Raw genomic sequence first — 14,750 nt, forward strand, 5'->3', positions numbered from 1 at the left:
GGGGAGGAGAGGGGGTTTGGGTTTGATTTGATGTGTTGGAGGGGGGGTGTGGGGGTATTTATATAGGTGAGGGGGGGGATTTACTTGGGGTAGGGGACAAGAAATAGACTAGGAAAGAAAAACAAAACAAAGGAAAGGGGAGGGGCTACGGCCTAGAGTCCAAGCCGGACTCGGCTAGAGGCGAGGCGGCGGCCTGGCGCACTGGCGCCTGGCGCCTGCGCACGCGCGCAGCTGGGGAGGGCGGCCGGCTGGCTGGGCCTTTGGCCCGGCTGGCCTGGCTCACTTCTTCTTTTTTTTAAACGGTTTCGCGCGCAGAAAACAAAAGAAAAGAAAATCTAAACGAACTCCAAAAATTCTAAAGTAAATTTTCCCCGACTCCTAAAAATGAGTCGAACAAAATGAACTTTACTCCGGACCTAGAATGCAATTTTCGAAAACGCGCATTTTTCCCTATCCAAAGAAAAATAAACAAACACCGGAAAACGAAATTTGATCTATTTATTAAATCTTCATTTTTCCTATATTTTGGGAAAGTCATATTATTCCCTCTCTCATATTTTGATATCGGAAAAATAATTGAAGATGAAATAAATAAATCAATTGATCCTCTTTTCAAATTCGAGAAAACTCTGAAATATGAAAATAACGAAATCTCCAACTCTCTCCGAAGGTCCTTGAGTTGCGTGAAATTTCTAGGATCGACCAAAAACCAAGAAAATAAGATATGCATGATGATCTAATGTATAACATTCCAAATTGAAAATTTGTGATGTTACACTAGTCAACTAGAGGCTCACTAGGGACGTGTTGTGATCTATGTATTCACACATGTATTACGATTTCCGGATAACACAATTATAGCATGAACAATGGACAATTATCATGAACAAGGAAATATAATAATAACCATTTTATTATTGCCTCTAGGGCATATTTCCAACATCCTACTCCTACTAGGAGGAGGATTCCTCCCCCTTGGCGCACCTATGAGGGCCGGCCGTCCTCCCCCTCCCTCCTTTATATACGTGGGGAGGGGGGGCACCCTAGAAGACATCAAAAGTTGATCTTAACCGTGTGCGGTGCCCCCCTCCACAGATTTCCACATCGGTCATATCGTTGTAGTGCTTAGGCGAAGCCCTGCGTCGGTAACTTCATCATCACCGTCAACACACCGTCATGCTGACGAAACTCTCCCTCGGCCTCAGTTGGATCAAGAGTATGAGGGACATCACTGAGCTGAACGTGTGCAGATCACGGAGGTGTCGTGCGTTCGGTACTTGATCGGTTGAATTGCGAAGACGTTGGACCACATCAACCGCGTTACTTAATGCTTCCACTTTCGGTTTACGAGGGTACGCAGACATAATCTTCCCCTCTCGTTGCTATGCATCACCTAGATGGATCTTGCGTGTGCCTAGGATTTTTTTGAAATTACTATGTTCCCCAACAAGACGCACAGTTCGGGACCCCCTACCCAAGATCTGCCGGTTTTGACACCGACAGTGTCATTTACGTATTGTTGCTTGGTTCTCCTACTGGTCCGATAACCTTGGTTCCATCACTGGGGGAAATACCTACCATTGTTGTGTTGCATCATCCTTTCCTTTTTGGGGAAATACCAACGTAGCTTCAAGCCGCATTAGGGTCTGCTGAGTTGGGGCATCAGAGATGGCCAGTGTAGTAGGGCTAGAGTCTGGTAGAGTTGTGGCCATGTTTTCTGGGTCTGGTGATATTGCAACTACACCTAATGGGATATTTGATTTATCAGGTGTCACTACCTTTTCCAAATACTTTGTTTGTGCTCCTCCGTGATCAGCAATCGCCCTCTTCCTTTTGAATGTCTGATACACAAGAACATCATTTGAATGGATAAATATGGCATGATGACAGATGGAATATGTACTGAAAATGGATAGGCAGGGTGTATTCACATACACAATGTGTAAACTAAGCTAATGGAAGTGCAACAAATTAGAAGCAATGAAAAGCATCAGTTGCAAGATATGTGCGACCAATATAACCTTGGAAAGTTAGAATAAGCACCTTGATGGGTGAATAAGATAGGGCATCTGCCTCTGACTCCTCCACCAGAGAGCTTGATATGTCCATTTTGCATCATGTTTTCTGACTGTTATTTATAATGTTTTTATCCATAATAATGCCTTTTGGAGTAATTCTAATGCCTTTTCTCTCATAATTTGCAAGGAACACACCAAGAGGGAGAATTCTGGCAGCTGGGAATCTGGACCTAGAAAAGCTATGTCAGGCCACCTATTCTGCACAACTCCAAATGAGCTGAAACTTCACAGGGAATTTTTATGGATTATTTAAGAAATATTGGAGCCAATAAACACTACAGGGGGCCAACCAGGTGGGCACAACCCACCTGGGCGCGCCAGGCCCGCCTGGCGCGCCCTGGTGGGTTGTGGCCTCCTCGGCCCAACTCTGGTGCCCATCTTCTGGTATATAAGTTGTTTTGACCTAGAAAAACAATTAGGATAGTACTTTCGGGACAAAGCGCCGGCGCCTCAAGGCGGAACTTGGGCATGTGCACTTTTGCCCTCTGATGGAGCGATTCTGCCGGCGGAACTTCCCCCGGAGGGGGAAATCATCGTCATCATCATCACCAACAACTCTCCCATCTTGAGGAGGGCAATCTCCATCAACATCTTCACAAACACCATCTCATCTCAAACCCTGGTTCATCTCTTGTATTCAATCTTGTTACCGGAACTATAGATTGTTGTTTGGGGGTGACTAGTAGTGTTGATTACATCTTGTAGTTGATCACTATATGGTTTATTTGGTGGAAGATTATATGTTCAGATCCATTATGCATATTAACACCCCTCTTATCTTGAGCATGATTATTATTTGTGAGTAGTTACTTTTGTTCTTGAGGTCACAGGAGAAATAATGTTGCAAGTAATCATGTGAATTTGATATGTGTTCGATATCTTGATAGTATGTATGTTGTGATTCCCTTAGTGGTGTCATGTGAACATCGACTACATGACACTTCACCATATTTGCGCCTAAGGGACCGATTGGATTCAAAAGTTTAATGCTATGGTTAGAATTTATTCTTAATACTTTTCTCGCAGTTGCGGATGTTTGCCGGAGGGTTAATCATAAGTAGGAGGTTTGTTCAAGTAAGAACAACACCCAAGCACTGGTCCACACACATATCAAATTATCAAAGTAGCGAACACAAATCAAACCAACATGATGAAAGTAACTAGATGAAATTCCCGTGTACCCTCAAGAACGCTTTACTTATTATAAGAGACCGTTTTGGCCTGTCCTTTGCCTCAAAAGGATTGGTATACCTTGCTGCATACTTTTTACTATTATCGTTACTTGCTCGTTACAAATTATCTTGCTATCAAACTACTCTCTACTTACAATTTCAGCACTTGCAGACATTACCTTACTGAAAACTACTTGTCATTTCCTTCTGCTCCTCGTTGGGTTCGACACTCTTACTTAACGAAAAGAGCTACAATTGATCCCCTATACTTGTGGGTCATCAAGGCTATTTTCTGGCGCTGTTGCCGGGGAGCGATGCGCCTTTGGTAAGTGGAATTCGGTAAGGGAACATTTATATAGTGTGCTGAAATTTATTGTCACTTGTTACTATAGAAAACAATCCTTTGAGGGGTTTGTTCGGGGTATCTTCACCTCGGCCGGAACCACAACTAGCCACCCCTCAACCTACTGCACCTACTGAAAATATTGAATATGAAATTCCTTCGGGTATGATAGAACAACTGCTAGCTAATCCCTATGCAGGAGATGGAACCGAACATCCTGATATGCACTTGATATATGTGGAACAAAATTTTGGATTGTTTAAGCTTGCAGGTTTAGGAGATGAGGTGATGAGAAAGGTTTTCCCTTTATATTTGAGGGAAAAATATTGGCATGGTATAGGCTATGTGATGATATTGGATCATGGAATTGGAATCGTTTGGAATTCGAGTTCCACCAAAAAAATTATCCTATGCACCTAGTTCATCGTAATTGGAATTATATATACAATTTTTGGCCTCGTGAAGGAGAAAGTATCGCTCTAGCTTGGGGGATACTTAAGTCAATGTTATATTCATGCCCCAACCATGATCTCTCAAGATAAATTATTCTCCAGAATTTTTATGCTCGGCTTTCTCATAATGATCAAACCATGCTTGATACTTCTTGTGCTGGTTCATTTATGAAGAAGACTATCGAATTCCGGTGGAATCTTTTGGAAAGAATTAAACGAAACTCTGAAGATTGGGAACTCGACGAAGGTAAAGACTCAGGTATTAGACTTAAGTATGATTGTGTTAAATCTTTTATGGATACCGATGCTTTTCAAAAGTTTAGCACTAAATATGGACTTGACTCTGAGATAGTAGCCTCCTTTTGTGAATCATTCCCTACTCATGTTGAACTCCCTAAGGAGAAGTGGTTTAAATATCACCCACTTATTAAAGAAGAAATTAAAGAACCAGTACCAATTAAACAAGAAACTATACTTTATAATATTGATCCAGTTGTTCCTTCTGCTTATATAGAGAAACCACATTTTCCTGTTAGGATAGGAACATGCTAAAGTTTCAACTGTGGTTAACAAAAGCTATGTTACAACACCTAAACCTGATGAACAAATTAGGGTAGAACCTAATGTTGCTATGGTTAAAGATCTCTTGGAGGAAGATATAGATGGGCATGTTATTTACTTCTGTGCAGAAGTTGCTAGAATTGCTAAAGCCGAAAAAGGGGATAAAAATAGACCAGTTGTTGGCCTGCCTATCATTTCAGTTAAAATAGGAGATCACTGTTATCATGGTTCATGTGACATGGGTGCTAGTGTGAGTGCTATCCCTTACACTTTGTATCAAGAAATTAGGAAAGACATAGCACCTACAGAGTTACAAGACATAGATGTTACTATTAAACTTGCAAATAGAGACACCATATCACCTTGTGGGATTATTAGAGATGTTGAAGTCTTATGTGGGAAAATAAAATACCCTACTGATTTTCTTATTCTTGGTTCCCCACAAGATGACTTCTGTCCCATTATCTTTGGTAGACCTTTCTTGAACACAGTTAATGCTAAGATAGATTGTAAGAAACAAACTGTGGGTGTTAGCTTTGGTGATGAGTCTGATGAGTTTAATTTTTCCAAGTTTAGTAGAAATCATCATGAGAAAGAATTGCCTACTAAGGATGAATTAATTGGTCTTGCTTCTATTTCTGTGCCACCTACTGATCGTTTTAGAACAATACTTGCTAGACCATGAGAATGATTTACATATACATGAAAGAAATGAAATAAATAAAGTTTTGTTTGAACAACGTCCTCTTCTTATACACAATTTGCCTATTGAAACTCTGGGAGGTCCTCCTCCACCTAAAGGTGATTCTATTTTTGAATTAAAACAATTTCCAGACACTTTGAAATATGCTTATCTTGATGAAAAGGAGATATATCCTGTTATTATTAGTGCTAACCTTTTAGAACATGAAGAAGAAAGCTTATTGAAAGTTCTAAGGAAGCACCAGGCTGCTATTGGATATACTCTTGATGATTTAAAGGGCATTAGTCCCACTCTATGTCAGCACAAAATTAATATGGGACTTGATGCTAAACTAGTTGTTGATCACGAACGTCGGTTAAATCCGAAGATGAAAGAAGTGGTAAGAACAGACATCTTAAAACTTCTGGAAGTAGGTATAATCTATCCTATAGCCGATAGTAAATGGGTAAGTCCCGTTCATTGTGTTCCTAAGAAAGGAGGTATTACTGTTGTTCCTAATGATAAGAATGAACTTATTCCACAAAGAATTGTTACAGGCTATAGAATGGTAATTGATTTTAGAAAATTAAACAAAGCAACTAGAAAAGATCATTACCCCTTGCCTTTTATTGATCAATTGCTTGAAAGATTATCTAAGCCCACACTTTTGCTTCCTAGATGGATATTCTGCCTTTTCACAAATACCTGTTTCTCAACCTGATCAAGAAAAGACCACTTTTACTTGTCCATTTGGAACCTATGCTTATAGACGTATGCCTTTTGGTTTATGTAATGCACCTGCTACCTTTCAAAGATGTATGACTGCTATATTCTTTGACTTCTGTGAAAAGATTGTTGAGGTTTTCATGGATGAATTTTCTCTTTATGGGAAGTCTTTTGATGATTGTTTAAGCAATCTTGAGCGAGTTTTGCAGAGATGTGAACAAGCAAATCTTGTTTTGAATTGGGAGAAGTGCCACTTTATGGTTAATGAAGGCATTGTCTTGGGTCATAAAATTTCTAAAAGAGGTATTGAAGTGGACCAAGCTAAGGTTGATGCAATTGAGAAAATGCCATGTCCTAAGGACATCAAAGGTATTCGTAGTTTCTTAGGTCATGCTGGTTTCTATAGGAGGTTTATCAAAGACTTCTCTAAAATTTCTAGGCCTCTCACTAGTCTTTTGTAAAAGGATGTTCCTTTTGTTTTTGATGATGGTTGTTTAGAAGCCTTTGAAACACTTAAGAAAGCCTTAATATCTGCACCTGTTTTTCAACCACCTAATTGGAACTTGCCATTTGAATTTATGTGTGATGCTAGTGATTATGCTGTTGGTGCTGTTTTAGGACAAAGAGTTGATAAGAAATTGAATGTCATCCATTATGCTAGTAAAACTCTAGACAGTGCTCAAAGAAATTATGCTACTATTGAAAAAGAATTCTTAGCAATGGTGTTTGTTTGTGATAAATTTAGACCTTATATTGTTGATTCCAAAGTAACTGTTCACACAGACCATGCTGCTATTAAATATCTTATGGAAAAGAAAGATGCTAAACCTAGAATCATTCGTTGGGTTCTCTTGTTAAAAGAATTTGATTTACATATCATTGATAGAAAAGGAGCTGAGAACCCCGTAGCTGGTAATTTGTCTAGGCTTTAAAATGTGCTTGATGACCCACTCCCTGTTGATGATAGTTTTCCTGATGAGCAGTTAGCTGCAATAAATGTTGCTAATAGTACTCCTTGGTATGCTGACTATGCTAATTACATTGTTGCTAAATATTTACCACCTAGCTTTACATACCAACAAAAGAAAAAGTTCTTCTATGATTTAAGACATTACTTTTGGGATGACCCACATCTTTATAAAGAAGGAGTAGATGGTATTATTAGACGTTGTGTACCTGAGCATGAACATGGACAAATCCTACGGAAATGTCACTCCGAGGCTTATGGAGGGCATCATGCTGTAGATAGAACTGCTCACAAGGTATTGCAATCTGGATTTTATTAGCCTACTCTCTTCAAGGAAACCCGTAAGTTTGTCTCTTCTTGTGATGAATGTCAAAGAATAGGTAATATCGGTAAGCGTCAAGAAATGCCTATAAATTATTCACTTGCTGTTGTACCTTTTGATGTTTGGGGATTTGATTACATGGGACCTTTTCCTTCCTCTAATGAGTATACACATATTTTGGTTGCTGTTGATTATGTTACTAAATGGGTAGAAGCTATTCCAACTAGAAGTGTTGATCACAACACCTCTATTAAAATGCTTAAGGAAGTTATTTTCCCAAGGTTTGAAGTCCCTAGATATTTAATGACTAATAGTGGTTCACACTTTATTCAAGGTGGTTTCCGTAAAATTCTTGCCAAGTATGATGTTAACCATAGAATTGCATCACCCTATCATCCTCAGTCTAGTGGTCAAGTTGAACTTAGCAATAGAGAAATAAAGTTAATTTTGCAAAGTACTGTCAATAGGTCCACGAAGAATTGGTCTAAGAAATTAGATGATGCACTTTGGGCCTATAGAACAGCTTATAAAAATCCTATGGGTATGTATCCTTATAAAATGGTTTATGGAAAAGCTTGTATTTACATCTTGAGTTAGAACATAAGGCTTATTGGGAAGCTAAAGAACTCAATTATGATTTCAAACTTGCTGGTGAAAAGTGGTTATTTGATATAAGCTCATTAGATGAATGGAGAATCCAAGCTTATGAAAATGCAAAGTTGTTCAAAGAAAAGGTTAGAAGATGGCATGACAAAAGAATCCAAAAGTGTGAGTTTAAAGTTGGAGAATATGTTCTTTTGTACAACTCTTGTTTTAGATTTTTTGCATGGAAGCTCCTCTCGAAATGGGAAGGCCCCTATGTCATCGAGGTGTACCGGTCTGGAGCCATCAAAATAAATAATTTCGAAGGCACTAACCCGAAGGTTGTCAATGGGCAACGAATAAAGCATTATATCTCAGGTACTCCTATTAATGTTGAAAGTAATATTATCCAAACTTTGACACCAGAAAAACACATAAAAGAGTCCTTTCGGAACACTCCAAACTCGTGAAAATAAGGAGGTACGTGATACGATAAGTAAACGGACTCCAAAAAATCTGCAAAAAAATATTTTTTATTAGTTTTGGAATATTTTAAATTTTTTGAAATAAAGAAACTCTCAGGAAGCGTACCCTGGTGGGCACAAGACACTAGGGCACGCTAGGCTTGTCTGGCGCGCCCAGGTGGGTTGTGCCCACCTGGGACACCTCCCATACTCCGTTTTTCTACCGTATACTTGCCCTGCAAGATAAAAAATCTATATATACTTCCCGAACCTGCTGATCACCGTATCATCGAGAAATCCCGTGTTCTCTTTTTTCCTTGTTGTTTGCTATTAAATTCCATATACCATGGCCTCTTCAAGCTCCTCCAAGGACAAGATCTCTCCTTCATCACCACCATCATCTCCTTCACAACCAAAAAGAGAATTGAGTATCGGGTATGGGCACTCCCCTTGGCTTCCGCCAAGCTTGGGGGAGGTGCCCCAGTATCATATCATCCCTCTATCTTTTTGCTTTTATTTATCTTAGTTCAATCTTTTGCTTTCAGATAAAATAAAGTTTAGTTCGATCCTTTCTTCTTTTGAAAGTTTGCTTAGTGATCTATCATTGTAATCGTGTGCAAGTTATATAATAAAGTTAGTTTTAGTTTTTGCTCTCTTTACTTTCATGTTGCAAATAAAGAAAAGAAATAAAGTAAGAAAAAGAGAAAGGAAACAAATGAAGAAATGAAATAAATCAATAAGATTATATACTAATCCTATGGTAGGTGATAGCACCACATAAGGAAAAGTATAAGTAAATTTTTTTATTAGGGATTGACAAACATAACATTACTCAATGATGCAACTCATGAAAGAATTAATAAGGGAAGAGAAGATTCACATATAGATATACTATCCGAGAAATATTTTGTGATTGTGAGCCCTCATCAAAATATTATATGCCAAAATTGTTGACGTTGGACAAGGAAGACAACTTAATGATTTATGTTTGTTTATATTCACACATAGAACTCATATTGTCATAGATCCTTGAACATGTGGTGCTTGCCCCCTATCTTTGCTAGCCAAAAATTCTATACTAAGTAGAGATACTACTTGTGCATCCAAAAACCCTTAAAACCAAATCTTTTTCAAGTGTCCACCATACCTACCTAGGGATTGAGCAAGATCCCTCAAGTAAGTTGTCATCGGTGCAAAAAGGCAATACAAATTGCTTCTAAAAGTGTGAGATCATTTAGTGTAAGAGAAAATTGAGCTTTGTACAAACTTGGATGACAAAGAATAAAGGCGACAGACTGCATAATAAAGGTTGTCATCTTAAGGGTAAATACAATGTGACGTTCGCTTGCACTAAGGGATTGAGCATACAAACAAATAAGTGCATGGCAACCTATGCTTTCCTCTGCGAAGGGCATACCTTTTGCTTTTATGCAAAGAGTCAAAGTTTTCCCCTCTATTCCTTTTACTTTTCTCCTTTGTCAAGCATCATGTGGTGAGGAAATATCTAGGCACATATGTCCAATTGAATATAGATGGCATGAGTTATTAATGTTGACATCACCCTTGAGGTGAGTATGTTGGGAGGCGAAACTATAAGCCCCTATCTTTCTATGTGTCCGGTTGAAACATTTTGCTCATGGGTACAAGGTGAGTGTTAGCATCATAGAAGACTATATGATGGTTGAGTATGTGGACTTGCCTAAAGGCTCCGACACGTGACTCTTGCTGAAAAGATGATGAATTGTAGTTGCAAAAGTTGACTGAGAACATAGTTTGTCGGTTTCTAATAGAGTTTTTGCTTTATACTTCGATTATGTGATGAACTATTACTTATTCATGAGAAGTATATGTTAAAATTTCTAGGACAAAAGTCCTATGTTTAATGTTGTTGCTGTTATAATAATCAACATGATGCTTGTATGTCCGTATTTTGTTTTTATCGACACCTCTTTCTCAAAGATTGTGGACATGTTTCTCAATTTTGGTTTTCGCTTGAGGACAAGCTAGGTCTAAGCTTGGGGAGTTGATACGTCCATTTTAAATCCTGTTGTCTTACTGTTATTTATAATGTTTTTATCCATAATAATGCTTTTTGGAGTAATTCTAATGCCTTTTCTCTCATAATTTGCAAGGAACACACCAAGAGGGAGAATTCCGACAGCTGGAAATCTGGACCTGGAAAAGCTACGTCAGGCCACCTATTCTACACAACTCCAAATAAGCTAAAACTTCATGGATAATTTTTATGGATTATTTAAGAAATATTGGAGCCAATAAACACCAGAGGGGGGCCACCAGGTAGGCACAACCCACCTAGGCGCGCCAAGCCCCCCTGGCGCGCCCTGGTGGGTTGTGGCCTGCTCAGCCCATCTCCGGTGCCCATCTTCTGGTATATAAGTGGTTTTGACCTAGAAAAGAAATCAGGAGAGGACTTTCGGGACGAAGCGCCGCCGCCTCGAGGCGGAACTTGGGCAGGAGCACTTTTGCCCTCCGGCGAAGCGATTCTGCCGGGGGAACTTCCCTCCCGGAGGGGTAATCATCGTCATCATCATCACCAACAACTCTCCCATCTTGGGGAGGGCAATCTCCATCAACATCTTCACCAGCACCATCTCATCTCAAACCCTAGTTCATCTCTTGTATTCAATCTTGTTACTGGAACTACAGATTGTTGCTAGGGGTGAAGTAGGAACATTAGAATCATATCAAATTCGTATTTAAACAAATAAACTAAGGAATTATGAGTGGCATAATGTTTAGCTTCAAGGTAGATTGTATTCCATGTAAAATATCATAGTCTATGTAAAAGGTGGAAATGACACTTTCTTTCTATATAATTCAGTGTTCATTGCCCATGCATGATGGAAGAGATCACATAGAGAAATACTATTCACTCATGTCTGTGGTTCCAGTATTTTGAAAGGTGGTCCACCCTAAAATAACTAGATGATACCCCGCGCATTGCTGCGGAAAGGAATGCGGATATACCTATTCATAGAATTACAGGTCGAAAATTACTGAAAAATTAGTAACATGGAAAGAATATAAAGAAAAAAATTGCTAACTGACTGGTGGATTGCCATTGGCGCGGAATGATTCTCATGTGTAAGAAGTCCCGAATACCAAAGAAATAACATTGAAGCATCCAAATAAAAAAGTGGTTCAAATACTTGTAAAATTTGGTCCAATGTTGCAATTTGTCTTGTAAAATTATGCGCAATGTTACAATTTGTCTTGATCTCTAATACAAAGGAAATAACACTAGTGATTGCGTTGAACACAAAGTTTCCGCATAGCATCTTTGAACAAAACCGTCGAAAAAAGTCTTGCCAAATTTGCATTGAGCATTCCAACAAATTAGTGGGAAACAAAATTCTCACCTCAATTATGGGGTCTCACAAACAAATAATAATTGGTCACCTTTGCCACATAAGACAAAATGACTGACTTTGGCCATAAATGTTAATTGTATCTGCTTGTGAAATATGCCCTCTTCATGGCTGTAAAGTAAATCTTATATTCAAACCAAATAGTGTATCAAAGTATTATAAGGTGCAAACATTAAATTAACCACAATATAAAGATGAGACGTTTTATTTTTAATTCAAAGCACTAACCTGGGCTTCTTGATCTGAGCAACAAAATAGTGTATCTAAGAATATACTCCAAGTGAAAAGGCTTCTTCGTGAAATGCATGCACGGACATGTGCCTGGACTGGAGCATATTGGAGGCGTGTGGCCTGGCCGCCTAGTAGCATCAGATGGTGCAGACAGTGGTGTGAGCAGTGGGCAGTAACTACAAAGGCGTAATCTAAACGACATGCCACATAGAAGCGTGTCAAGAGCGGTATTCATCATGTCACATATGAATGCAAGTGCAATTATGCTCACCTGATAAACTAATGTGACCGTCTTGAAGCCGAAGGTAGACTCCCTATGTAAATCGTCTTTGCTGATTTAGTCGGCCTTCTCGCTGCCGCCGACGGCTTCGGAGCACAACAATGACACGCAAAGGACTCAGCGGCTGTGCCTTGCTCAATGATCTAGGATGGCCGGCCAAGGAACGGCGGCCCAGCCCGTGTACGTTGAACACTCATTGAAACATCAAGAGGATATACGTACTGGCAAGCATGGCGGAGGAGTCTCGGAGGAGAGCAGCGTCGGGTAATTAACCGGCAATGGAACGGTGGACCAGCAGCCAGCTTCCCATCGCTCCGAGGAAAATAGTGGGCGAGGCGAACCGAACCGGAGGAGGTCCGGAGGAGAGCAACCACCAGGCGCAGGTTGATTTAGCTATGTATTCCTCGAAGGTCTGGGTACTTGTCAATTGAATTGCGGCCGGCGGCCCGTCCTACAACCCAACAACCAGGGTGGCGTTGGAGGTGAGATAGATCGATGGTCTTGCGGGAGGATGGCAAGCACAAAGGCCGTCTCCGCTCAGTTAAATCTCACAATTCTTGCAGGTAACGGAGGGATGGTAATGTGGGCGATTAATGCTGCAGTTTCATCTACATTTGTAGTTGTTTTGTGGCATATCAGAGGTATGCTTGTGGCGGCGGAAGAGATATCGACAGGGATAGAGTCGCAGCTTGGGAAGATGACCGTATGTGAGAACACGCATGGGCTACATCCCACATCCATATGTTGTAGGCTTCAGGAGCCAGCCCAGCAGTAACAGGTCCAGTTCTAGCCCACGTATGAAAACTTGAGCGGGAGGTGTGTGATCGAAGGAATAGAGGCTGATGCGGAGAAGCAACGAATTGTTATTTTCACTTGGCGGTGGCAAGCCTTGGTAAATTGCATCAAAACATGACCAAACGGCTTCAGATCTTGAACTATATTGCGTCAACGGCTATAACAATTTGGATGACGTGGCTTCATGAGGAGTCAAGAAAATTAGCTAGTGGGGTGCCCCTATTTAGATATAGAAGATATTGACAACAAATATGACAAGGCAAGCATAGAGGTAGTGAATCAATCATTACTTGTGAGCTTACTAGGACAAGTATGCAGAATTGTAATTGCAGTATGAGACCGTCCAAAATCTAAATCAAGAAGTTGGTCTAGCACTTATTGTTTGCAACTAATAGACGTGAATAATTGGATATCATATCGAATGAGTAAGAAAGACAAGTAAAAATGTCAACAAACCTGGCCTGTTGTAGTAATCTGGGTCAATGTCACTATGACCAACAATCCAAAATGACTAGTGTCTGTTCCTAGGGCCGTAATTTTGAAACCCTATGTACTTCATAGGTACTAAAGATTACTGAAATACATGTGAACCATTAAGTGTACGTAGCACTCAATACACAACAAACCCTAATGACAGTCCTGCCTAATGAGTAATGAATCAATTAGAAAATGGGTGATGAGGAGTGGCTGCTGAGTGTTGAGGATGTATCTGAGGATAAATTGGGTTGGCTTAGTGGCTGCTGCACGCCTGAGCCTTGAACGGAATGGGAAGGTAGGCACGGCGGCGCGACCGGGCAGCAGTGACGCTGTTGCGCGAGCGGCTCCTGGCCTCCTGTTAGTCCGCCGTCTCCTCCTAAAGTCATGCCATCTGGGGATGGCAAGTCACCGGCGAGGTAGGCGACTAGGGGCGAGTAGAGATCAGAAGCGTAGAAGAACAGAGGGGAATCAGGGTCTAGGCCGACCCAAATCCCAGGTTGGGCCGCGGCCCACCATGGGCACCCTGTAGATACACACCCGAGCGGCGTACATGCATTTTCGAAACTAAATTAGGAACATTTAGCTAACCAATTAAATGACTCTGTTTTAATAATATCATATTCGTATTTGAACAACTAAGCTTGTTTAGCTTGATGTGTGGAGCAGTGCTATTATGACACGAAGCACGTATGCTGATAGTATAGTGATCATAAAAGGGGAAACCCTAAGCATTTTTTGAGAAAAAGAGGGTTTCCCCTCCGATTTCTATTAAAGAAACCACCGCGGAACCGACATGACCAATTAAACGCTAAGCACGATTAATTAAACCCTATTACGACTGTGCCATGGCAGATCTAAATCTGCAAACTGCAGAAATGCTATTTAGCATCCATTGTTTGCTTCGAACTAAGAACTAAATTCTAAGAGCTGAAAACAAAGTACAGTAACCAAGTTGCGATCTATTTTCTGGTTGAGATCAAAAAGTTGAGTAGATATGAAGTACCACCTCTCTTGCGGCGCTGTGTAGGCATCGGGGGTGCGATGGCTATCGGTGCCATTGAGCGGATCTGCGATGGTAGAAAGGTGCATCGGGGGATAAGTCCCATTGCGGTGGACGAGAAGGTCGTGTGAGTGGCCCCTGCAAAGAGGACGAGGCGCCGATGAAGCGAGAGGACGCGATGCAAGGCTCCTAGTCCGTCGACGTGGATGAGAAACATCCATCTCTAGCA

This window comes from Triticum dicoccoides, chromosome 7A (genome assembly GCF_002162155.2).
Source record: "Triticum dicoccoides isolate Atlit2015 ecotype Zavitan chromosome 7A, WEW_v2.0, whole genome shotgun sequence".
Classification (NCBI taxonomy): Eukaryota; Viridiplantae; Streptophyta; class Magnoliopsida; order Poales; family Poaceae; genus Triticum; species Triticum dicoccoides.